The 27,526-nt window shown below is 40.3% G+C and overlaps 1 protein-coding gene across 19 annotated transcripts in view; it reads right to left on the bottom strand.

Moving 5' to 3' along the window:
• The window catches only part of LOC120897318 (CUGBP Elav-like family member 4), a 324,692-nt gene that overhangs the window by 174,314 nt on the left and 122,852 nt on the right, over nt 1-27,526 (bottom strand). The window contains exon 1 of one of the 19 annotated variants that reach the window (XM_040302103.1): nt 20,601-20,617. The exons of the other annotated variants lie outside the window; for them this stretch is intronic. The gene's annotated coding sequence lies outside the window, so the exon portion shown is untranslated. Of the gene's footprint in view, nt 1-20,600; nt 20,618-27,526 lie in introns of those variants that run through there. 19 annotated transcript variants of the gene reach the window in all.

Genomic DNA, 27,526 nt, shown 5'->3' with positions numbered 1-27,526 from the left:
TGTGTCTATAATGCTGAGGCACATTAATAAAGTGTATTGAAATTTGAAATGATTCAAAGACATTCTATACAGTTGATCAATAAAGTGATGGTACAGCTGCAATAAATTTGTTCCAACCGATTTTCTGTATGAAAAACTTGTCTGCATGTTTGGCATAGCCCACAACTTACCTACACATAAATATATGAGCCGAGTGCACGACTTTAAACAATTTATCATTCTCGTTTTGTTTATTATTCCTATAACGATTGCAGAACTCTCATCGACCAAAACTGTTAGTTATTTTTATTTTCATGTTGCCTAAGCAGGGCCAGTTTCCTTCGATGTTCAAATTATGATCTCAATTGAATTAGATTTGTCCATTTAAAAAATTCATGTTGTGAATTCTAGTCTAGAATGGATCTTACCCTCGTAGCAAGGACTGACTATCCTGCTGCGAGGTATTGAGTAAAGCCTCGAAAGCCTGTAAAGACCAAATAAAATAAATATTATACATCGAAAAGCATTTAAAATCTAGCTTAAAAACTAGCCTAGATTTTGACAAATAATTCCAAAAAATGTTTGACAATATGATCGAATCTTATTATTTATTTGCTATTAGTTTACCGACTTGTTAAATTATTAAGTTTTATCCCGTACGACTGATTATACGCGTGATATGTATATGCGTGATACTTAAAAAGTTTAAAAAGCCTCTATAGGTAGGCATAAGGTCATTACATTACTGCTTAGGTCATTACTCGAACAGAAGACAACAAACAACAACATTTGCGTTTCTGATATTATTTTTGTTAGTATCAAGCAAAGAATGCTATTTCTAACAATTTCAGAATAATATCGTAGAATCAATATACACTGATGTTTTTAAAGAGATCCTAACTACGAGAAATATTGCAATTCTCTTAACATTATAATTATTATAAATTAACAAAATATTGCCAAAAAGTTAATTAAAGTATATTTTTTGTAAAATGCCTAATAAATCAATCAAAACTTCGTTTATTGTATTGCATATGAAAACCAAATGGTCATATATCTAAGCGAAGTACACAACACTGTTTTAAAATACTTTAAGCACGGCGGATGCAGGAACAACAATCTCTCCCTCATCTCCACCCGTTACCATGACCGAGAGTGGTGATGGGCGGTTTTGTGGCTTGACACCTTGGTCAATAAATATCTCACCGGTGGCTTAGTGTGTTTTGCCGAGGCGACGCTTGACGCTGTTGCATTCAGGTGAAACCAAACCGAGGAACGTGAGAAGATTTCGGTTTGGAACAAAGCCCACCACACATGTCCTGGGTGTTTACAGCTTTCTGTGCCCCGTTCACGTTTCATCCGTGCCAAGCCCGTTCCAGCACTGCATAATGGGTGGTCGTTCATGGATCCCCCGGACCAGCCATAATGGACTTCGGGCTAGGAAAGTGATGATACTGGTTTAAATATTTAATACCATCTACATCCGGTGCCGACACCTTTGGCTTGGTTACTATTTTCGGACAGCGCTCTCCAGTTTCGCCAGTAATGCAGAGATTGCGGAATCGAAATGGACCGGCCATTCAGGAGGTAAAAGGATTAGTATATTTTATTCATCTACGATGATTTTTATGGCACCCGTTTACGACTGTTTTCTACCAGCGCACGAGAAGGTGGACGGTGTTTTGTGTAAAGTGATACAATTCTGGCGTACGCTGGCACTCAGCGGGGGGAATGAAAAATCGACTGATCTAGCGCAAAACGGTATCTTTTATCTTTTTTTCTCCTGCCATTTCAGTTCTCCGTTTCCAAAATAGACGGTGGTAGTTGGTGCCAATATCGGGTGCTGAAATTAAAAGTGAGCCGAACGTGATCCGGAAAATCCACTGCCACTGATTGTGTGGACCCTCATTTTCTCCCCGCAGCACGTAATGCAGATTGTTTGAGCTTTCATCAATGTATTCGATTTGTTTCTGATTTTTGGTGATTCTTTGCAAATATTGCGTTAGGTGGAATAAAAAATACCACGTGTCACTACTGCCTACCACTGCTGGGCGAAAACAGCGTCGGGAAGGACAATCGCGGCCTTAACTACAGATGGCGCATTAGGGCGAAGACATTATAGGGCTCAGGCAAACTCCCGAGGGCAATCCGTTGCCCGATGCTTGACGAGCAATCTTCTCAATATGTATAAAGACTCTTGATTAAATTGGTCCCAGAATCATCCGCTTCCGGGAGCACGAGTACAGCAAACCTTTCGCATTCCATTTCCATCTGCTAGCAAACAGACACAATCGCGGCGGATTGGGTGTGGAAGGAAGGTGGTAAATAAATATCTGCTGCATCTTCGTTTTCCATTCCCAGCGGATGGGAAACTTAATGCTGAAAGGAGCTCAGAAAACGGCCTCCATTTAATTCGGGGACTCTTCCGTCAGATTTCGGTTGGCGTTCCGACCTAAGAAGTTGGTTGAATGGAGCCAAAATCGAAGTTGCTGGTGTTCAATTTTACATTAAGACGCAAGTAGGCGAAGAATAGACAACATTTCCAAAAAGACCAACGAGTCGTGCAGCATTTCTGCAGGCTACATTTATACGCTACATTTCAAAGCTAGAAAACGTTCAAAGCAATGTAAATATTAATCACGCTGTACTACGTAATCAAATAGTATTACTTGAACGATGCTTTCAGCTCCCGTGGGAGGGTATATTTTATTTAGTTGCCGTTTAGCTCAATGAGTCGAGCTGGAGGGATTTTTGACTGAATTTGTTAGGATAGAAGAAAATTCTACGAATACTTGCCTTTTACCATGTTAAAAAGCAGCACGATCATTTCAAGTGTACACATTTTATATTCGGATACATTCTCCATTTATATAAATAAGGCGAATTATTTCTATTTCAGTTCAAATTATGATCATGCTGTGCTAGTTGCTTTGAGTCTCCCTACAACCAATGTGCTATTTCATAATTCAGTAAAAAAAAATAATGTCAAATAAGTAGGACAAATCTATTTTACCATATTCCACATTTTTTCCCGATGTTAGGAATACTATCAGCGTCGGATGACACGTCTCCCGCTGAGAGAAGGAGCAAACATATTACGAAGCTTGTCGAAGTGACGAGAGAATTTGAGCGGGAAATTACTGCAACGTAACCATTCTTCTTCACGCAAACTGTTATTCCTCAGTTGCTGTCGCAGCCAAAACGAACACGTCAGATAGTACGAGTAGGGGCCGTTTTTTCTACATGATAAGCATGAGTTGTAATCCAGCCACTTTAGCTTATCACATTATTTAGACATCTGTCATTTGCATTCTAGCCCCTACTACATAATTGATATCACACCATGAAACTTTGCACGCTGAAAACGATTGAGAGGTGTGGAATAATTCAAACACGAACATTTGCAAAACTTTATTCACCTGTCACATTACAGCCAGCTTGCTAAATCAATCCAGCAATACAATGTTAAATTAAGATTTTGACAGGGTGGATTACTTCCAAGTAAGATGTTTACTAGCTTCTTCCTTTTTGGCAAACGACGTACGCGATAATTTCGGGCTTGCATGGTCACGTAGTCGAAAAGTCAGTACTTTCGGAACGAGAAGACAAAGAGGATCCAAATGAGAATCAAACCGTGCCGGCTTTTACTTTCCACCATCCACCTTTGGAACATTGGAACACATGTTTGCTCTATAGGCAATATTTAATTATTTGTGCGAAAAAGAGTCGTTTGATTACATAGTTAATTTTTAATTTGTTGTTATTGTGTAACTATGATATTCATTTCTTGTTGAAGAGTACCACTTATTGCAGTTTGATGTTTTGTAAAAAAAAAACAAATAAATCCTGATTTCTAGATCTCTTTATACAAATTCTACCATTAAATGCCTCATAATGGTTCATTCCTTTCAAGCATAATATTAATTCAAGTCCTAGAATTTCATATTTACATCAGCATAAATAGCCAAACTTATTTCATATGGATACTTCATTGGTGTCCGTAGCCGTCTCAATGACTAAAGTTGTTAACAAACAACAGATATATTATGTTTCTGTATCTCGTATAATCAACAAACTTTCCAGTAAGACACAGCAAAGTCTGTCTCTATTTCAGGGCTGTATCAATTGCAGTTAATGGACAAATTATAGTTAATGGGGGCGGTCCTATGGTACAGTCGCCATCTCTAATGACTCAATAACATGCCCGTAATGGGTTCAAGTCCAGAATGGACCGTCCTCCTTAGCAGGGATTGACTGTTCGGCTACGTGGTAATGAATTAAGTCTCGAAAGCCTTGTATAGGCCGGCATGTCCGCGAAGGACGTTATGCCAAAAAGAAGAAGAAGAATAATAGTTAATTTACTTGTTATTAATCTTACGTTTCAAAAAATGATAAAGAGTTTGCCTTACATTTAAAAAGTTCCAAATATATTTGTTTTTTTACTCTCTGAATTAATCGTACAAAGTGTTTGACCTAGCACAGCACAAAATATATGAGCACATAATTTCAAGAAATGATTGATTATCAGAAAATTACACACCTTTTATGATGGAAAGAACAAAAAATCCATCATTTTTCAGTAAAGAGTCAAACAGATACCGTCTAACAATGCGAGCCGGTCATAGAACAAAAAGGAAACGAAACTCCTGCTCATCATTTGTTTTACCAAATAATGGAAGGTATAAAACCGAGTTTCGTATGATTTCCTGTATCAACTCTATTCGTAAAATTACCGACAAAGGGAAACTTTCCCTAGAACTGAAACTTTTGAGCTGTTTCTTTTTTTCCGCAAATCGTTCATTTATGCTCAAACGCCTTCAATTACAAACAAAACACCGCTAAGTCGCAAGCACAGGCAAAGCAAAAGTGAAACTTTCCTTTACATTTCGCTTCACCGGCGATCCTTCAGTGCACGGCCTACATGAATGACACCACCGAGCAAACAAAGCCGGCGACTGCCATCAAGTAGCAAGAAATACAACGTACAAAAGTTGATCCTATTAATTTGCGAACGAATGGTTTGTCAACGGGCACGGGCAGCACGCAAAAAGCACGCAACATCCGGTTGCACTGAGCGCTGAAAACTTCTTAGTTCCGGCCGAAATGATTTATGGTTTTGTTTCCACCGCTTCCCAACGTACTGTTCGCTTTCATTCCCTCTCCCTCCAGTGCACCTTACGGGGTCAGTTGTCAATGGCCTAGTGGTGTTGGGCAAATGCTATCCAAGTAGAAAAGTTTTCTCCGACCAAACACCAAGAATACATTAAGGATTAGTTTTGTTTTTCCTGCAATTACAAACGGGTTAAGTCGAGTCGGCCTTTGCAGCCCTGTTTTAGATCGAATCCAACAGATGCTGGAGCACAGCTGTTGCCAAATGAAATATTGCAAACCACTGCCTTTTTACATTTATTGCTGTGTTTCGTGCCTCAGAACCAATTGTACGATTCGATTGGTGCCATTAGGAAAACTTTACACTTGGAACTATTGTTTTCCTCTAAAGTTGCAATCTCGCTGTGGCGATTTCTACATTCTCCCTCAATTGAAAAAAACCGAATTAATATGAACGAAGCGTATCGCTTCAAACAATCATCGAATCACCGCAAATCAACCTCTAACCACCGTGCGATAACACATCAAAGCAGCGTGTTTTGAGTTTTTTTTATTGTGAAAATCCAAACCTCACAACCACAACATTTCACTTTGGCTTTTCGAGCTGTATCTCTGCCGTGGCACCTGCGGGAGGAGAAATGGGACAGTCAACGGAGACGTCTTTCATGAGCCAAACACTTCCGGGCGTCGGGCAACTCACACCATTTGCCATTTGCTCTCGGCACTTTCCACGCCTTCCGGTAAACTTTGCACAATAGCATAGAACAAATAATTCAAGCTAATTAATTAAGAATTCCTTTGTGTCGCTGTGAACTGGCTCGCAGCATTTAATCTCCTTGGGAGTATTTAGTCCCACTCGCTCTGCCTTGCTGTGGTAAAAGGCAAAAACGGAGACAGCTCGTGAATAAAGGGTGTGAAAGAAGTGCGCTACAGTAAAGGATGGTACGTGGTACATACCACGAGTCCATCATCATTTGCCGTGGCTGCGCTGTAGCGTTGGTGCGAGTTGTGGAATTTAAATTTCGGATTGAAGTTTCTCTCGCTTTTCTTTTCTGCTTCTTTTTTCTGCTTCGTTTCTGCGTTTTGAAACGCCCAACCGCTATTGCTTCCATCATTGGCAGCCCCATTTCTAAGGCGGTTGAGCTTAAACTTTTGGCCCAGGTACGGCAAGCGTCACCTGAATGTGATTTGACCTCGCTTTAGAGGGTTTCAAAGGTAACAGGGACGACGCTCGACAAACTGGCTCGAGCAGCGTAAGGGAAAGAAAAAAGATACCCCAAACTTTAAATTTCATGGAAATGACATCGTTGCTTGCCACAACCAGCCCCTTTCCACTTGCGTCATCGTTTGGTTTGGAGTTTGGGTGCACTCCAACGAGTAAGTCGCGGCAAACGCTCGAGATAGTGCTTGGCTTCCTTGGAAAAGTAATTCTTAGTGAAGTGTTAATTTTTAAAAACTCATCCCTCCACCTTTTACGGAGCTTTGGGAATCTCACCCAATTCATTCTCAAACCACCGGTTGCCTTCTGCTTTTGATAGCAACTGAATCGGAAAAGATGGAACGTTATTATAATTGACAGCTGCTTCGGCTTTGTTCCTTCTGCTAGCTAAATTACCTTTGAATGATGGGTAGCATGACAGGTTTCGCTTCGAGCCGGGACAAAATAATTTTAATTGAACCGTTCTCATCTGTGCTCACCGCTTGACAGCTTCCCGAATTTTCGTCGGTGCTACCCCGACCATCGAATCAAATATTGAATACGCAACAGGCGCTACGGCCTGGAAGCTACAGGTGACTCAGGTGGCATTTCGTTGGTGATTTTCAGAATTGGCATGTCATAAATGCAATTTCATTGCGGGAAAAATATAGACCATCTTTGAGCATAAAGCGTGTCTGTCGTAAACTGCAACCATAGTGATAGGATGGCGTCAGTGTATGGGACGTGAGTCCTATCAGATCATTGACAGATTCATTCACATGAATATTAAAAACATTAATAGCTTTCAGCAATAGCTGTCGAAATAATGGAATAAATAAACCTGTTTTAATAATTTTTTTTTGTTAAAACAATAGTCATAGAACAATGATTACTTAAAAGTCCCTATTTTTACACATGACATTAAATAAATATTAAATGTATATGGAAAATAGATCAACCTTACTGCATTCAGTCTGTTTACTAAAATAACATGTTGATCACTTTCTTGTAAAAATAGAAAAAAAGATGAACACAAATGATTATCACCTTCCATATAAAAACGGTAGCGTAAAACTAGTGTTGCTCCCCGAAGGCTTCATCAAACTTTCGTCCTTTACAAAACGGTTCTTTCATCGCATTCCTGGTTGTGCTGAGCTGGTATCACGGTATCATACCATACCGATCCAGAAGTGTTAGTGTTGCTGGTTTGGCTTGAAAAATTCCAAGCAGAATCCAACCCGCGAAAGAGATTCGAAAGATAGTGGTAAGGGTGCCATGCGAGAAAAATATAGAATATTCTCAACATTTCCACCTCCCCACCAATACTTTCAATGGTCTTTTCGTTGCTTTTGACCACGGCATGTGACGACAACGGTTTAATTGAACGTCGTCTGAATGAAAACTTTCTTAATTACAGTCTACTATTAACACTTACAAAAAGTGTTCCCTTGCGAGAGATTCGAGATGCGCACTGCAACAACAACAACAAAAAGAAGAAAAAATGTAATGAACGATAAACCCAACACACTACTTCTTATATCATATTGCCCAAGGTCTCACTGGGTTTTCGTCTCGGGTCACACCCGTGTATCGCCATACCTGTTCCGTTTGCCAGACAACTTCTTAGCACCTTGAGCGTAACGGTACAAAGTATGAGCTGAACTAAGATGCAAGTATGCTTTCGGCTCATCCCACTCACCACAGCTGGACGTGAGGTGCAATGGTCTAAACTTTCAACTCCAACCCGTTACACACGGGAAGGTTCATTGAGAATGCGGCTCAGCAGCAGAGGCAACGGCACTAGTGATTCACCTTTTGGAGATGCCCGTTACGATGCTGTGGCCCAGTTTAGCCGAGGTTATACCGTGCGGTTTTTGCTTTCTACGTCTTCTTAACTTTTGATTTATCTCTATTCATTTTACAACTTTCATAATGCTACCCGAGTGCTGTACATTTATTACTTTGCCCGTTCGTGTGGGGGATAGCGGGGTGGTTGTGGGTTGCGGCACTGGATTAAACTACTATGCCACTAGCTGGGCCAGCTTTCATCAAGCTGCTTGAGGTGTACCAAGCAAAGCATTAGGCTACAATCTGTCTACAACCAGGCACAAACCCCAAAAACCACGCTGGCCTAGCTATCACTTGTCTGCTCACTAGCTGGACGTAAAGGAAATTTATAAAATTCAGCTGGCCACTTCCATCTATCTCTCTCTCTCTCTCTCTCTTTCTATCTCTCTCTCTTTTACCTTCTAATTCTAATTCTCTAACCTTTTACTTGCAACTGAAATTTTGGCCCAAAAAGCGATATTTCTAACACTCACAGTGTTTTTACGCAGCACCCTTGAAATGTTTACAAACGGTGTAAGAATGCGATTACGATGCTCTGTACGTCCTAGTTGGTAATGCCACTTCTGACAGTTTCAACCCATTAAAAACGAGCAAACATTAAGGCAAACAATGGAGGATAAAAATTTATTGCTTCCCGGAGTGTTCCGGCAGGGGCCATCATTAAGCCGAAGAGTTTTGCGATGGATTGATCAGCCCGGTACACCTACAGGATGGATTGCAGATCCTTGCCGAAGAAGGAGGGAATTGTTGCCTTTCCAAAAGGATAAATAACTTTGCATTTGGTTCCACTCCGCTTTTCCTCCCAACAGTGATTGTCTTGCGCCAGAATTCAATTCCGTCTGACACGGACAATCTGTAAGCCTTTTGGAAACCCTCTCAGCGGCCCCTTCTGCCTTCGTTGATGAGAGGCTTGCTTTAATGCGTGCACTTCTTGTATGTCTCCCTTGCAGAAAATTCCAAAAGTCCAAGAAGTATTAAAGGAATTAGCCAAACTTTCATTACCCGAGTGCACTTCGCTCAGTTTTGTGTACGCTAGACATCTTTTGTTCAAGGATGTTATTATTTATATTTAATTTACTTCTCACAACTGCTACAAAAACGTGCAGTTACGGTGTTTGGTCATCGTAGCATTTGAGATTCGATTCAGCATGGTCCTCAAGGTGAAAAAAAGAAGGGACCAAAAGGCGGTCGGATTTGAGAGCGTTTTGATTGTGGATTGAAGCAACTTTGTAGGAATAAAGCCAGGCAGGCAGGACGGGGACAGTTCAATTCCACTAATGGATAACCATTCACCGTGCCACCCGATCGAATTTGATCCCGAAGAGCGCGAGGCAAATTTTTTAACGACTTCATAAAACCAAATCTCGAAACAATGGTGTTCGTCATTATTTTATGAGCGAGTTGTTACACTTAAGCGAGTTGGTTTCAAACTGTGTAATGTTCCGACTTTGGTTGTACTTTTTGTAGAGTTAAGCCAGCCAGTGTGATTTGCGGCTGTATGGGTGTGTGAGTGTGTAAGTCGTTTTCGCTTGGACAGAGAATTGCGAAACAATTACGCTAATAGCAACATCCTGAAGGATGCTCATCACCGGGCCTGGACAGATGATCGGGCTTAGAAAAGGCGGGGTGAACGATTCGAATATAAGTTTTTGTCAGGGTTTGATGGTGAGCCTTTTTTGCGCTTTGTTTGCGTCGTGGTTTTCTTGAGGAAGAAGGAGCAAGGTTTTTAGCATAAATTAGAGCTTTGATACTTTTGAAAAGGTTTCCTCTTTTTTTGTCTGTTGATCACGTTCCACGCCATTTCTGACTGAAAGAGAAAGGTGAAAATACCTTCAAGCAATTCGCTCATTACGTCTTCCCGGGTAGATTTGCAATCTCAAGGTTTCGAAGAAAGTGTTTGCTGATGAAGTTTATTTTTTGTGTGTATGGTTATGGCATTTGCAACTTAATGTACAATAAGTTGAAACATAGATAATGCTTATTGTGATAGTGTTTAGGATCATTGAAAAGCGGAAAAAATATGAATGATATGTTTACTAAAACGTTCATTTGTAATTTGATTAATCATTACCTAATCAAAATATGGTTGTTTGAATTTATATTATATATTATATTTGAATTATATTCATTATGGCATGAATTACTGGATTATGGTAACGGGATTAGGAACAGACAACACTTGAAGGCTTGAACATAAACAGGGAATTAGATGAAGATTAGAAGAATTGTATAATTAATCATAGTGTGTAAAATAAACTTAAAAGGTCAAGTGAATACACATTACCAGAGTGAAAGTTAAACCGTCTACACGTTATTTCTCCCGATTCAATATATCACAATTATCCTCCCATTTTCACACCCGGTGTAAATTTATACATTTAACTCAAAATAAAACACTTTATTGGCAAAAAAAGAATCTTAAGCCTCTACATGCAAAGTTGATTGAACATATCAGTTTTACTAAACATTTCTCCACACTTATTTTCACTGTTTTCTTTGCATCAATATCTGCGATAAAGCCCAATTATATTGCACGATTTTGTTCAGGCACGTTGCGCTGCTAATCGGCACCCGGTCGGCAAAGGTACCATCATATTTTCTCTGCAACCCAAGAAAATAAACAATTCTCCACGAGCTCTACCAGTCGCAAAGACCGGCGTCTCTTTAATCTTGGGTCGATTGGAGCCGTCTAGTAGACGCCTTGTTATCTTTCGCATGAGATAATTTTCATCGTAAAATATCAATAATTTTATCCTTTGTCTCGTGTGGCATGATGCTTGTGCTAGTTTCTTGCTTCAGCCAGTCGATGGCTGGCTGACGGGTTTACACAAATACAACAAGGAATTCAGCAACAGGATGATGATGCTCCTGCACGAGTTGCTCCCTCATAAGACCGTTTTGCTAGACTATCGTTTATTTTTCTTATTCCAAAAGCCAAACACGGGAGAACGCCATTGCAGGAGGAAGAGTGTTTTCATTAGAGACATATCGGTTAGAATCTCGCACAGTTGTCGTCATCTTTTTCGCTCGCTGAAAGAAGTGATTTTCTCCGTTGGTGCTTGTGCACCTTTCAAAATTTGCCGCCCGTTCACCGATATCAAGCCGCCCGCACACCCACTAACATTATAATGAAGAAATATAATCCGCATTTATCGTGTCGTGTAATGCTCTCGATGTTTTCAGCAACATAGACCGCTGCAACCTAAGACTTCCATTACTGTCGTCGGAAGGGGTTTTTGTCATGCTTTGCGCCGCCTGTGCACACGAGCGCTTTTCAACCATTCACCTCCAACCCATATCAACAGATGTGTGGCGTGTGTGTGTGTATGTGTTGGTTGAGATCGTTTCCTGCGCTGCAGATGGTGTGAGATTATGCTTGAAGATTGTTTAAAGCGTCATTTCAGCCTCATTTGCTTGGCATTGACGATTCACGCTGCTCTCATTTGCTTCATTGGTTGGAATTTGTGGCAATCAAACATGGATTGAAATATTCTTTGCATGAATATTGGCATTTGAAATATTTAATTCTTTAGGAAGAGAGAATGATTCAATGTTTTTTTGAAGCTTCTGTAATAAGATATTTGTTGCAAATAAAAAAATAAATAATACATGGCTTATAAATAAGAATAAGAAGTTTTTAATTATGCTATTGAATCACTTTGCATTGTGAAGTATACCTAACAACGACTTTAAAATGGATATGACTTAAACTAAATGATGTAGTTTATGAAGATTGATATATGAGTAAATATATTAAGAAGGGTAAGAGTCACACGAAGAAAATTATAGACAAAATTTATTCTTCAATTTGTTATTATGTATTGAATACAACAAAAATTAGAAAAGTAAATTACGAGCGATAGTATTACATGTTAATGAAAAATAAAAATAACCTTAGCACATTGAAATTAGGTTTTACCCTAATTTAATAAAAATATATCGATAGAGGGCTTATTTAAAGTCATTTCATTTTGACATCATTTAATGAAATGAGCAGTTTTGTAAATGGAATATTTAGATTATTTATACTTCAAAATTGTTAAATTAAAAATTAATAAGTAAATCATCAACTAGTATCCTTCAGTGTTCAAAATAAGCGGAATGAATATGATTTTTCCAACACAATAGTTTTTTTTTCCTTTTCATGGATTTCATTCACCATTAATTAAATTTAATTTTTAGTAGTTAAGATTTCTCCCTTTCACATGAATAATACAAACAACACAAAATTCACGTCACCGTTGCAATGACAAAAAAAGAAAACATGATAATACAACCGCCTGAAGGAATCTTTGCCTATTTTAAAATGTCAAAACAATTAACCTCTTTCGCGATTCAATCTTCTGCGTCTACCACTAGAAGTTGTTTTGATACATTTTATTTGTGCGCACTAAAGTATCGAATGCTAATTGATCGTTCGAACAATTGCTTCGGGCAAATCCGTGGCGTATCAGGTTAACGGAAATATCAGACTGCTGGAAGGTTTGATTGCTGCTCGTAACAAAAACTGCGACCTAACAGGGCGTTTCAAACCATTTCTCGGGCGATATCGCAACTTAACTAGTTGAAAACCGTTCCCCAAGCACAAAAAAATACAAAGCTTTCAATACTTGCATTGACATTATTGGGGGTGGTATCTTAATTTTCTTTCCAATCGTTGCTTTCCAATCGGCCAAACGGAAAGGACGTTCCGGTGCTGAATTTGTTTTTCGAATAGTCTTCCTACCCGCGAATCCTCCACGTGGGGAAAGGATGCGACACAGTGATTGGTGAAATTTATGCACAAATTTGCTATTCGCCTGTTCTTTGTTGTTTTTGTCGGTATCGCAGGTTGTTACGGTCGGATTGCCTTGCAGCTATGATCCTTGCTCGGTACTTAGGATGTGCCATAAAAAATACTTACAAGGGCTACTTCATTCGCGAAGAAACGGCACCATCTCCATCGAAAAAGGGAACCACAAGGTATGGATGGATGAAGCACAAATCCTTACCTGTGGAACTTCATTTGAATAACCGAAAATTGCTTAATTTGAATATTCTCCGCCCGACTAATTTTAAGGACACTCCTTTTCCATTTGTTTCTATTGTAACGATCACAAACAGGTTGTTGATTTGTACATATTTTAAGGGAAAAAAGTTGGTGTGTAATCTGCTGGATTTAAAATAATCATGCGCCTGATTTGTTGACCGTGATTTAATTTACATTAAACAACAAATCATTAAATCGTTTGATTGGCGATTTGTTTATTGTAAACATTATATTCATAGTTATTAGTAATGAACTTTTGAGTTAAATTGGTTAAATCACCGTATAAAGCGTACACATTAGACAACGCTTAATGAGTTTTTCTAACGTTATTTATTAGCGAAAATTAAGGAAACTATTTTTTAAAAATGCCGTTTTGAAAAAACAGATATACGTCAAACATTTAGCAACGTTTACAAAAAAAGTTTAGATAAACGATATAGCATTTACTTTCAAGCATCTTTTGTTTGCAAACTACACTCATGCCACCTTTTATGAGTAATTTCTTGCTTCCATATCGAATGAATGGTCTGTTGTCTAATGTCACGCCGTATTCAGCATCTCCAATCCATTTCTCTCACCATCAACTAGCTTGCTGTTCGCGATCGTTTCAAGTACTAACTACTCCGACACCGGCAAAGAAATCGCGAATGTAAACACTTAGGCGCCTCTACTAGGAGCCGTGTCACTGATGCTTCGTGCAGACGACGGCACTAAGTGAGTGCGATTGTGTGTGCGTAAGTGCATGCAACCGTGGCCCAGAAAGGAAGGATAATACGTTACCACTCCATCCACTAGCAGTAGAATGTCAAATGAAGTGTGCTTTTGTGCCCGTACACTAACCACTTCAACTTCCTACACACTACTACGCACTTCACTTTCTCGCCGTTTGGCATACATCGGCAAAGGTATTTTTTTATGACGCGTGTGTTATTATCATCACGTGCAGAAAATATAAGCCTCAACGAGACAAATATCCGAAGCAGTATGGTTTGCAAGTGTCCTGCATAAAAGCACCGTCGTAATCCAATAGAAGAATAATTTCCGCCAGTTTTCTTCAATTGGAGCTACTGAACGCTGACAGGGTTAAGAAGCACGTCCTGAATTTAGTTATAGACCACTCTGGAAGCTTACCAAGTGCTTGCCAGCACGTGAACAAAGCGCACTATCTGCAACAATGTGGCGAAATTTCTTCATGCACTCAGCCATAAATAGATCGCTTGATTTGAATGAGTTATAGATTATTACTCCACAATGCGGTACCTACACGCACACGAAATATGAATTTATTCCATCAAACCATATTTCCTATTGGAACGCGACAATTGATGTGACATTTATGAGAGTGCAAATTATCATTCCTTGTGTACCATTCGAGGGAGGTCTACTTTTATTGTAGTCGTAAAAGAAAAGGGAAAATAACGTCCCAACCGTGCTACCAGGGTCGTGTGCAAAGCCCTACTTGTTGAACGGCCTGGTAGGATACCTCGTGACAGCACCATTTCCAATAGCATGCAGATGGAACACAGTAGTGTTGGGAAAAATGGGTCTGCAGCCGGATTTGGATTGATCTGAATCCGACTGTTTTAGGATTCGAATCCGGATCGAATGCGGATCAACTATATCCACTCTTTCCACGTAACTACAAGCTATAAGTTTTCTGTGAACTTTCCAATTTGCCTATTAGATATTCACGATTTATTTCAAGTTTCAAGAAATAATTTGGATTCCATGAATTTATTTGTCCTATTCAACAAGGTATTGAGCGTTGCTCTAAATTTTTTGAATAATTTGTTTGAAAAATATTTAGATAATTCTTACTTATTGTGGAAAAGGGTAAAACATATGAGGGAAACTGTTAATAAATCGTTTAAAGAATCCACACGTATTAAGGAAGCAAAGCATAAATCAGAAGATTTATCAAAATAAAAATCTGGAAACAACCAGAAACCCATGGAAACGGTTGTTGGTCGGTACGTACATAGAAGATCGAATTTTTGCTTATATGTGTAGCTATGAATACAACAATGTTGTCTAGGAGCTAGGGTTGCTAGCAAGCTTACTGTTGGAGCGTAAGTATTTTGCTCTACTATTTAAGCACGGTAGTGAAATAGCCATTTGGATATGATCGCAGTAATCATGATTCAATTGGAGCCAATTGAATCTTAATTCGTACGCAGCAACCGGATTCAATGCCATATTTATTTTGGAATCGGATCCGGATTAAGAATGGTGGAGTAGGAGTGGATTCACAAATCTAGTCCGGAGATCCCATCACTAGACCATATGCTACGTAAACCTGACGGCATACTTGGTCCTCACGAATAGTATTAAGTTGACGAGTAAAATCAACTGGGTAGGTTTATGGCACGGTTGTTGGATATATGCGTGAAGATTATTTGGTGGGAGTTTCTGTAATCCATAGTGTTAATGAAGGTGGTGTCTTGTCGTAGAAGCATCGCTTGAGAGGTTTATTCAATGAAATATTCTACAGTCAACCATGCTTGTAGACAAACATTGCAGAGAACAATTCTCCCAGCAAGTCCGTTCTTGGTATTCATTATTGTTAGTAAGCCCTATCGCTACCCTAGGTAGAACATAAATCCTTTTTTCCAATTACTCCGAGAAAAGATAGTAATTAGTATTGTCGTATGTTTTTATTAACAAAACAAAATAACAACATAGCACACAGGCACAAACACAGGCTGCGCAATGCCAACACCAAACACACACTTGCTTTCATCCCAACAGTGGAAAAGGGTTCTGTACAGGACGGATGTCTTCTAGCATGTGTGTCGCTGCCGGTAAGCTCGTCACTACCTCACTTTAATACCTTTTCCCGCCAAAACCGTCAGAAGGGGAATGAAAAATTTAATTAATCATTTCAGTGGATTCAAAACTTTTCAATTACATTTAAAAACTCATTAAAACTTTTTCCCTTCCCATGTGTTTCGAATGTGCGAAGATTCCTTTCAATCCGTTCTCCGCCACAACAACAAAAAAACAACCCGGACAGCTGCCTTTCCCCGATGCTTGGCGGGATCTGTGTGAGTGTGTACGTTTATATGTTGTGCAAACTTGCTGCTATTTTTCAAACCAATGAAGCTAAGGTTTTTGGCAAATTTCGTGGTGTAAGTGTACTTTTGTAAGTCTTCTTCCCATGAAAAAGGAAGTATTCCTTGGTGAAACCATCAATATGCCAGTGTGAAAGGTTGTTATTGGCGTTCCATTACCTTTGGTAAATTCCACCCATCGAAACCTCTTGAGAGCATATTTTCATTTGCCAGGCTATATATTGATTCCGTTTTCTTGGAAACTGAGTATTATTTTGTGGAATTGAGCATTTATATTTATCATTGAATATCTGTAAGGATTCATCGCCTTGTCGGCCACGTGCAATGGGTTATGACTAATGATTATCTAGGCTGCGAATCTTTATTTATGGTTTTGGAGTTAGTCCAAAAGCAAAAACATTTTACTTTATAAGTACAAACAAGAGATTGTTTTTCATATTTTTAATTTTGGTTGCCAACCACTTCATAAAACCACTCTGATGTCGATTTTGTACCATCAGTTTTATGTTGTTCCTAGTGAGGGACATATGAAACCATGAACGTCTTTTCAGACGTTACTGCCGCTTCAGAAGGCAACTGCTGATGCTTCTGTCGGCTCGTAAAACGCGTGAAAGTTTTCGAAAATTCAATTAAAATCCATAATCCCTGTGACAAGACGATGTACGGCATGAGGTGTGCGCTCGCTCCAAACCACATTACTCCGTTGTGCCCTGGGTTTGTATTCCTTGCCCCTTACTGGCAATAAGATGTCGTCATTTTTCATCAGCAAGTGAGAAGGATTAGATTACTCCCTTTTTCGGACGACCTGCTCTAGTCTATTGATTCTAAAGCGATGAGGTAGAGGAGGCACAAACGCTGCCCCAATCAACCGACAGCAGCAGACCGCGCAAATAGTGTGTGAGCAAACCTATTAAACACTTTCCCTCGTACGCTCTCCAATCAAGAATGTCCTTGATGACATACGAAACGAGCCCGCAAACGATGGTAACCGTAAAAGCTTTCAGGAATTGCTTGGCGCCGCGATGGCGTGTTGAAAGAAGACGCACAGGAAGACAATCATCACACGTTCTACCTCAGTAATGGTATGGAAAACATTCCCCCTTCCCAATCCCGCACGCGTTCTCAAATGCCGGAAGATTCTACATGAGCCATAAACTTTAATTTGAATATTAAAATTTACACCAAAGCGAAGGTTTCAATTACAGCCTCCCTTTCACGCAGACAGTGTCTGACGTGCGATCGGTAACACAAACATATGATAATCAGGTGGTGCCCCTCGGAATGGTGCCGAGCCGTATCTTGAGCTCCCACTACTAGTAGAGGGGTGCGTTGGGAAGGGAAGACACAACCACGGTATGGGAGAATGATTCTTGACGAGCACACCTGTGCTGATTGAAGATGTTGGCGTGTTGGTGGGCTGGAGGGTGTAAAAATTCTGATGATATGCAAACAGAAAGCAAATTTATGTTTGAGGTGTTGTGGTTAAGTCTTGAAGAAAATTAAGATACGATGGTGAAATGCGGTAGGGTGAAATGTGTGCAATAAGCTTGTTGGCATAATGAATGGCTAACCGGGAAAGATCAAAAGTGTGATTTGAAATTGCACGCCCGTGGTCGTGGTGAAATTGCACTCTGATATTTGTGAGTGTCTCTTTGTGGCTTCAACTTGAAACGTCATTTACTTGGGTTAAAAATAAAAAAGTAATTAAATATAGGGCCGGTCTCGTGATACAGTCGTCAACTCGTACGTCTTACCAACATGCCCTCACGGACTCGAACCCCGAATTCACCGTGACTTCATACGTATTACTGACAATCTCGGTATGGTAATCAATAAGTCACTGAAGCCAAAGTCCATTCTGGGATTCGCTGCGTGCTTTGTTTGGCAATTGTTTTTTTTTTTTCATAAAAAGTTGTGGTTCATGTTTACTATTTCAAGGGTAATATGTTTTGTCTAGGAAGTTGATTGAGAGTTGTTTAAGTGTTCGTAACAATTTTGTTTATCGTGATTTTTTATTAGATTGGTTTGTCTACACTTACACTACACTTGTACACTTGCATGCCCCTAATTGTCTTTACAGTCATTTAAATGACTCCTTATATTTCCAATACCAATTTTAGATTTATTCGATTTGTTCATCAGCTACAGCAAACTTGTTATAAAGTTCGCTGGTAAGTAATCATAATACTCTTTTAAAAACACAAAACAGCTAAAAATCATAAAGCAAGGTATGTAACCTTCCTGGGACCAGTTAAGCTTATGTAGCATTGTAGGGACAGCGCTATGCATCCGTCGCCACTATAATCAACTGAACCCGGTAGAATCACGTTATGAGATCAACTTCTTGTAAAATCGTTTTTTCACCTTAAGCATTGCTTTTTTCTTAACTTCCTTTACATTGCAACATACCTTAATCATGAAAACAAGAATTTGTTCCAGGATTTTGCCTCAAGCTCGTTAGGACTAGCAATGGAAAATGTCAAAAACTTTTCAAACGACTGCACACACAGACTTTCAAACGAAAACGGAACCACTGCCCATTGTGACTGATTACGCCAGAACGGATAGAGAGCGAAAGACGGACGCGTCCTTAGCCACTGGAGAGCATAACGAAAAAAAGCAAAGACATTTCGTTGCAGTGCAGAACAGTTGCCTGGCAACTTACACGAATGCTTTGCAAATTGTAAACTTTCAAGAGGCCATAAGACAAGACGGACATAAAACAGGACAAAATGAAACTATATTCAAGCACTCGTTGCAACCCTGGAATATAAATCATAACTAATTTGCTATGAGCTTTGGTGTTGTATGTCTTACAGTCACTGTGCTATCAATGGAAGTAAGTTGCAGCATGTACTTTTGAGCTAAAGAAAGATAAGCAAGAAACTGGGCATGTTGAGTATCTATATTGGACATGCTATCATGCTTGTCTTATTTGGTATATCAGCCCCGGGATCAAACCAACATTTAAATTAATTAAATAAATTAACAGATTAAATTTGCTTTACCAACGTATGTTTTGCATTGTGATGTAAGCATTCCATCGCAGAATGGTAATGATTTCCTTTATTAATATAAATTCAATTCAATACCACCTCTCGAACGATTGTAACGGCAAGAATTCAAATAATGGTGGAAGGGGTTTCACTCAAGAAGGACATTGTCGATGGAACGACCGTATGCTGCACAGGATGGGTAACCTAATTTGCTATTCCAGTCATCTTATTTACGGACGGCTTTTCATCGGCTCACTCTACTATACAAAAATGGTCTAGATCGCAGCAGCATCACGCGCTAACCTTGCTGTTCAATTTGGACGCGACGGCGGCATCTCTTCCGACCAAGAAGCGTCTATCTCCGGAGTAAAATTAATGAAATATGCATGTAACAATCGTCCCCCTGCCGCATCTGTTTGCGGCACCGTCTCATCGGGGACCACATTCAACAGCCGAACAATAACACAACGCGTCTCGTCCTGCCTAGAAAAATGGCGTTTTCATGGCGTGGTGAAGGTATGCGAGCGCTACTCAAGGTGGTACGGGTGTGCTTGCCACTTTCAGGAGCGTGTGGCTCTAATTTGTCCCTAAATGTTGACGGTGCCGCAGAACATGGTGGAACATAATTAGAGAGATTTGTTTATTTATGGCAGATTTTTATACACCATTCCCGGCGAACCTGGCAGACCTGGCTTGGCTCCGTTCCGGAACGCAGCGTGACGTTCCGCGCAAAACGCATTGTCGTGGCAGTATGCGAGGAATATTTCACTAAATATCCAAATTATTTTCAATAAATTCTAGCCTTATCTTCGCAGCGATGTGGCTGAACTCTATGGCATGTGTTTGTGAGTGTATTTGCTTGTAGCGAGTGAGAAAGATAGAGAAAGACAGAAGGAAGCGATGGGAAAGGGAATGTTTCAATTAAGTTTTCTCGCCCGCGAAAACCGTTGATGAGATTGGACGCTATTGCAAGCACGTTTGGAAGCGGTTGAGCCAACGGTGCTATCCCACCAATGTGCAACGCTATGTGATACGTGGTATGCCATAACTTGCTTTATAGCCGTCAAGCGACGGTATATCATATGAAATTTTTAATCTCATCGCCATTGAAGCACGAGCTCTAATGAACTGGATGCCGTTAAATGGTTGTAAAATTTAAAGATGCGTCCTTCGACCTGAGATTGGATGGTTTAAATTTGTTGAAGAATGCATCCAATTTTACGCTAAATATTCAGTGACTGGAAAGTTCAAGCGTATTTGTTGTATAGTATTTCATGAAGTTTGATTTAACAGCGACAAATAACGACACCCTGTACTAATTAGCTGTAAAATACTTCACTGATTGGACAACGAAAAAATAGTTACGTTACCTATACAATATGAAGGCATCATTACTGTTTGATTATGCTTACCTGTAAAGAGAACAAAAAAGAAAATTGTTAGTCCACATAGTACGTCTGTTCGAGGTAGCAAATTTGCTTAAGCAGTGGAAATTGAATTTTGACACAGGGTACTTTTCCCCTTATTCCCCGAAATGCTATGAAAAAGATAACGAAATGAAATACACAATACGAGCCTTTTGAAAAGAAAGGCATACTGGTTGAGCAAAGTGCGAATGAACATCACCATCATTGACAACTGAATTGACACCTGCAAAGCGCCGTAATGGGAAACAGCAACAGGCAACAGCATCCCACTAAAGCAATCATCCACACCTACCTCGAAAGGTTAAGCCAGGCCGTCGAGCCTGGGCACGAGATAATCCGCATACCGTCCGCCCTTTGCATGTTTAGCTTTTCAGCTACCGAGTGCGCGAGAAAAACTTCATCCAAATGAAAAGCAATTCATGGCAGAATGCCTCAGCCGCGGCGACAATGTGATGGACGTGCGATATGGTGCGCGCCGGTGCCACGTAACGTTTGCAGGCAGCGGAAATACAATGAACCTAATGATGTTAGCAAAACCCGCAGCAAAACATCCGCCGTCGATACGGTCCGGAAATTCACTCGACTCACGCAAGAGCCGAAGCGATGGACGCGTTGGACGCTGGTAAACGAGGTTTATTGTTTCACAAATACTCATCCCACCACCCCTCGCTGTGCAGGTTAAGTGTGAGTCGTGTGATGGATCTACACACTGAGCGCGATACAGGTGGTGCAGGTTGTTGCAAGCCGCCCTGGCACAGGCGTAGTGCCTACAGTGCTGGAGTGCCCTTTCACGCCGTACAACAAGGTTTCCATTCTAATGTTTCGTCCTGCTCGAGCAGCGAATCGCACGTGAACGATGGTTCTCGATATCAACATAATCAAAAATTTAATAATCTAGAAAATGAACTTTGATTGACGTACCGAGACGTTCCAGTAATCAGGGCCCGGGTGCAGTCAGCAACAGAACCAAACCGCACGTCAGTTCGTCGCTGGCCACATTGAGTGATACCTGTTGTTTCGAGCGTTTTCTCGGGCACGTTTTTGTTCGTGCTGGGAAATCGATGGCACTATAATAAACAGCACGCTGTTTGAGATTCAAACGTAATTGCTACGAATGTTAGCCAAACAGAAGCTTAGATAGTGTTTGGTAAAGAAATAAAACTGTCACTCTCATGATTATCAACATCATTTCATTACACTATTTATATTTTAGGGGAAGGAAGGTAAAGGCGGTCTCGTGTTAAAGTCGTCAACTCGTACGACTTAATAACATGCCCGTCATGGGTTCAAGCCCCGAGTGGACCGTGCCACCATACGTAGGAGTGACTATCCTGCTATGGGGGCAATTAATTAAGTCACTGAAAGCCAAACCCACAAGTGGTACAGGCAGGCCTTGACCGGCAACGGTTGTTGGACCAAAAGAAGAAGAAGGTACTGACACTGAAGGCAAGATGGGCACTTTTCATAAATACATCAAAATGTTAATTTTTGAATAATTCTACAATGTATCATCCAAACTTGAAGTAAAAATACACATTTGAGAACATTTTTGACATAGTATATGCAAAATTGGTAAAATCCACGAACAAAACAAATTTTCAATCGTGCGCACCCAGGTGGATTTAGTTTGACTGTTGCGGATCTTAAGCTATTCATCTTGTATTGTTTTAATTTTCGGAAGTTTTATTCCATGAATTAATTGTGGTGATTATAAACCAAAAAAACTGGAGAAGAATTAGAATGATAGCAATAAAGCAATAAAGACGAACACTTTGTCTTAGGAAAAGATGGACACCGAATTTATTGATTTATTTTACTTCTTATGTCAAATAATGATTAATATATTGTATCAAATACCTTAAATAAGGGTATTCGGAAGATATAAACCATGCAGCAACTAGAGAAAGAATGGAAATATGCGAGAAACGGCACACTAGTTAAAATAGCAGCTATTCGTTATGCTATTACTCGCTCGACGCTGATGAGGCGCTTTACAAAATCCAATATCTTGTCACTACTTGGACAACTCTAAGTAATTAATAGATGAGACATTGATACGACATCGTTCAGGAATAAAATAGAGATTTTATGGGTTTACAAAGTTCAAAGAGTTTAATTTTAAAATGGTATAAAAATGGTTTGATCTATTAAAAAGTCCTCAAATAAGCTGGGATCACGGATTTTCCGCGGAGTAATTTCCTAAAGGGAAGTTCTGGACTGTTATTCTGTAAGCTGGAGCAACGTGAGATACTAGAACCCGATATTTCAATAATGCTTTAGATTCTGCATTCTGCATAAGCGGCGCTTACAATTCCTAAATTCATTGCTGAATGAACCGCCGTTGCAATTGGCCTAGAATTGGTTTATGTACGTACCAGGACGTGGAAAGCAATAGGAAGTGTTAAAACACTAACCCTCTTCTATTTCCAACGTTTTCTACAGATGTCCTGTACATCTTACCCTTCATGGTGTACATCTTTCCTATACCAGAGTCCGTCTTAACCGATCATTTCAAAACTGCACGAAAAAAGTTTTTAAGTCATGGAAAAACATAAAAATCGATAGAAACTTACAAATTTCAACACATATTCTGATGAAACATGAGTGTAAGGTAATGTGCGCACATTTTCATGGTCGTTGCATTTATACATCCCTAGATTTTTGCCGGGGTCGGTCTGGTGGTACAATCGTCATCTCGTACGACTTAACAACATGTTCGCCATGGGTTCAAGTTCCAAATGGACCGTGTCCCCATATGGATGACTGACTAATTAATTCATTAGTTGCAGGACTGTATATTGAAGTAATATTTTGTAATTTTTTTTTTTGATTCGATAGTATACTCATAGGTTTACATTATTTTTTTAATATTCCACGTGATTACTATTAAAATACCACAAAAATCCTTAAGAGTCAATAGTAGATTGGCATTGGCAGTAATGTATTTTATAAAAATCTTCTTGCAATTGAATGTTTTTCAGAAGTATTAACTATTTAAGCAATACACAATACTATACAGGCATTACAAACGTTGTCTAGCACAATACCGTCTTGTTTTAATTAAAATGTACCAAAACGCTCTATTTCCCAACATTCATTCTCAATGGATTTAATCTGAAGTCTTTCGGGATGATTTGTCATATTTACCTTATATCTCCAAGAAACCTTACGGCATGCAATTAAACATCGTTCAAAATAATCACATCCATTCAGCCATGTCCAAATCAAGCATCTCATTTAAACTTCATCAGATTGACTTTCACGCTTAATATTTAAAACAACTGATATTGCTCTTTTGCCCCATTGCTGCGAGTTGCCCCCTGCTCTTTCATCACCACGAAACCGTCCTCGAAGCTCGAAATATTTAGATTATACAAAACTTTGCCCAACCTTACGTCACGACCAAGCGAGCAGAGTTTTTCCCAATCAAAAACCGATTACGATCGAACGATTGCAAACTCTGCCCGTCTCTCGCCCGACCCTCAGCACACGGAGTTTTTGTATCGAATCGCCGCCTATCCTGCTATTCCAACGCGGCACACAAAGCTTGACGAGATCGGTGCGCGGGGTTTCGACGTTACTCGAATTATGTTTTTCAGTTTAGCAAACGTCACAACTTACCACGTCCTAATTTGCCGCTGACAAATCGCCGGGCACAACCAAAGCGCTAAGCCATAGGCGGGAGTTGCCGGGTTGGTTGGTAGGAGTGTGGTTTGTATCGAAAGGGTAGGCGGTAGGGCCAGCGGTGAATGGCGTGGATGTGTGTGTGTGTTTGAGGATGGCGTGTAGGCAAAGAGGCAGTAGGACAGTGTAAAAAGTGTATATCAAATATTTGAATCGTAATGGGAAACTTTTAATTACATTTCTCGTTTCGATTTGTGGCAACGAGAAGTGGTTGCTAGACACGTGGACGGGGAAAGTACGCGGTCATGTTGGTGCTGGTGGTTGAAGGGGGCTGGTTAACTTTTCCCAACCAGATTCCGTTGAAAATCACGACCCAGGCCGGATGAGGCTTGTTGCATGCTGCTTGTCATTTACTTGGGACCAAGCGTGAAGTAATTTGAAATACTGTAAAGTTTCTTTTAACTGAACGACTTTACTAGGTCCTGTCCAAGCTGTGGTGTGCTCGGGATGGTTTATTCCAGAAAATTAGAGCTCTTCGTTAGATTACAGAAGCTTGACGATGGTGCGCCTACCGTACCAAAGTGTTGTATAGTGGTTGTTTCCCTTTTTGATGATGTCTTTCCTTACAGCTATGCAGAGAAATTTTATACAGATAAGGTGCAGTACCATTAAGGAAAGTGTTGGATGTCAATTAAAAACTGGCACACTGGCATGACGGAGCGTACTTCAGCCAAAGTACGCAAGCATGTTTAATTCGAAGCACCACCGCATGCGATCACGATCGATGTGCTCGAAATACACCACCATGCAAATCGCGATGGCAACGGAACCGAGCTCTCTCGCACCAAACACACACTCGTCATCAGAAGGTGCAAAATATTTACACAGACTCACACACTCACATACAAAGAATACAGGATAGGTTTGGGGAAAAGTTTCCCCGTTTGCTCAGTGAGCTGAAAAATGAGCATCTGATTTATTATATAGTTGTTCCCCTTTCGCCACTAATTGCAGGAGCCTTGGGAACGTACCATTGATCATTTTCGTTCGGAGGAAAATGATGCCCGGCCTCCCCACCCCTTACCACATTGGACTGGTGTCATTGGACAGTTTTGCTATAGTTTCGATTGCTTCCCTAAACTCAGCATCGGAAAGCTTCGCAGCTGGAAACACCTTCCCTAGCAGAGTTCGATCGATCGGAATAACGCGGAACGGACGCAGATTATTAAGTTTGTGTCATCAGTTTTCTGTTTGCCGGTGCTGGGCGATGGAAGCACTGGATATAACACCACCACGCACCGAACACGGACGTGTGACCTGATCCCGTATGTGAGAGGCATGGAAGTGTGCGACAAGGGTGAAGAATTGATACACTCAAATAGGGGAATCGTTTCACCGATGGGTGTATGTTGTTGGTGTGAGTTGCAAGGAAACTGCAGCCCTACTGTTGCAGGTTCCAGGGCCACCGTGCCTGTCAGTGTAGTGCGAAGCAATCTGATAAATATAAATGCATTGCAATTTATACTAATCAAAACTAATTGATTTTCGAGATAAATTTTGTGGCAGGAAAACTAGCAAATAGCAATAAATTTCAATATATTCTCACTTCCGGTGCGCGTTCCGAAACAGTGATTCGAGATCTTCCCTGTCCTGCTCGGGCTTGCCTTTCGTTCTCCAGCGGGAAACTCGCACATACGCGAATCGAACGCTCGCAGAACATCGAACTTCGCAGGCACACACATACCCAAACAGGTCATCACGTACATGAAAACAAACCTCCGGCCTAGGAGGACATCCGGCCCTAGTCATGTCGTGTCCGAGCTTGGCGGAGGTGTGGCTAAGGTGAAAAACTTTTGCGTCACTTTTGCCTCGCACAAAAGCCTTCCGTCGTAGCCAGTTGACCAGGCCTGGGGGCGCTTGACTGGCAAGCGTCTGGAAGAGCCTTTTTGCGAGCTAAATTAAATTCGATGCAAACATTCATCGCTAGTTGTGAGCTGTTTTCGGAGCTTCGGAGGAATCCTTTTGCAAAATGAAGCAACTTACTTACACGGCTGCATAAGTTAGCCGACCATCCTCTGCACCGCTCTGCGTGCACATCTGCATCCTTGCCTGCCGGGTGCTTGCCGGGAGCGTACGGTTGCATGGCACGAAACATGAAACCATAGCTCCCGGAAAGCTGCACTATTTGTAAATTGAATTTTGAAACTTGTTCACTTTTTTGGGGTACATCAGGATGCTTCAGGTTATTCTTTTTTGCTTCTCGCCTCGGACCAGCGGCATCCTCTTACCGTGATTCCTTATACGGGTAAAGTGACTTAGGAATGAAAACCATTCCTTTTCATCTTACAAAATCGTCCTTTTGGTTCGCATTTGATACCGAGCTCAAATTCTCAAATGCTTCCGACCGAGCATGCTTTATTTTTAACACTGTGCAAATGGTTTATATTGCTTGCCGGAAGCAGCAGTGCATAACCAAGTGCTCAAAATGAAGCTATGCTAAGATGCGCTGTGCTCATTATGGGATAATATAATTTTATATTACATTATTTTATATGAAGTACAACAAAAACCTGAAAGAAAGGAGCGAGATAAACACTTACAAGGAAGAGACAAATGTGTAGACTTTATTTTTAAGGCTTATCATACATAATTCAACTTTTGAAATTATCGTTTATATTTAGTCAAGAATATTTGATTTCAATACAGTTTATATTGCAATGTTTGCGTCATGGATTTATATTAAAATCGATCTTTTTGGCGTATCGACCTACATGGTCATGCTGTAATACGTATACAGACATTTGAAACTTATTATTAAGTATCGATTAAGTCAGTCCTTGCAACCGAGGACATTTCATACGAGGCTTGAACTTACGACGGACATGCAGTTAAGTTGTTCGAGTTGACGACTGTCCCACGGGACCGTCCAATTAATCACACCTCCGTCTCGTTTTTGACACCTAAAGCAATAACAAACTAAAACGCGTTTTACATTACTTTTCTCTAGCTTTTTATTGTTTGATGGTAGATATGGTGCTGTTTTGTCCAAACAAATTAATGTTGTTCACTACTTTCTTTTTGGTTCCTACTTTCCGTTCCGTTTCTGGCTGCTTGTTTTCACATTATAGAGTGTCGCTTCCAACGCGCCCGAATCTTGAGTGCTAAACGAGTCAACAAGAAAAGAACAAAGTAGATAGCAGACTACAAATTTGCCGGCGGATGATGATTTATGCACCTGGGTGGCG

This window comes from Anopheles arabiensis, chromosome 2 (assembly GCF_016920715.1).
Source record: "Anopheles arabiensis isolate DONGOLA chromosome 2, AaraD3, whole genome shotgun sequence".
In the NCBI taxonomy this organism is placed as follows: domain Eukaryota; kingdom Metazoa; phylum Arthropoda; class Insecta; order Diptera; family Culicidae; genus Anopheles; species Anopheles arabiensis.
The sequence above is the reverse complement of the archived record's forward strand: the minus strand, read 5'-3'. Positions and strand labels throughout refer to the sequence as shown.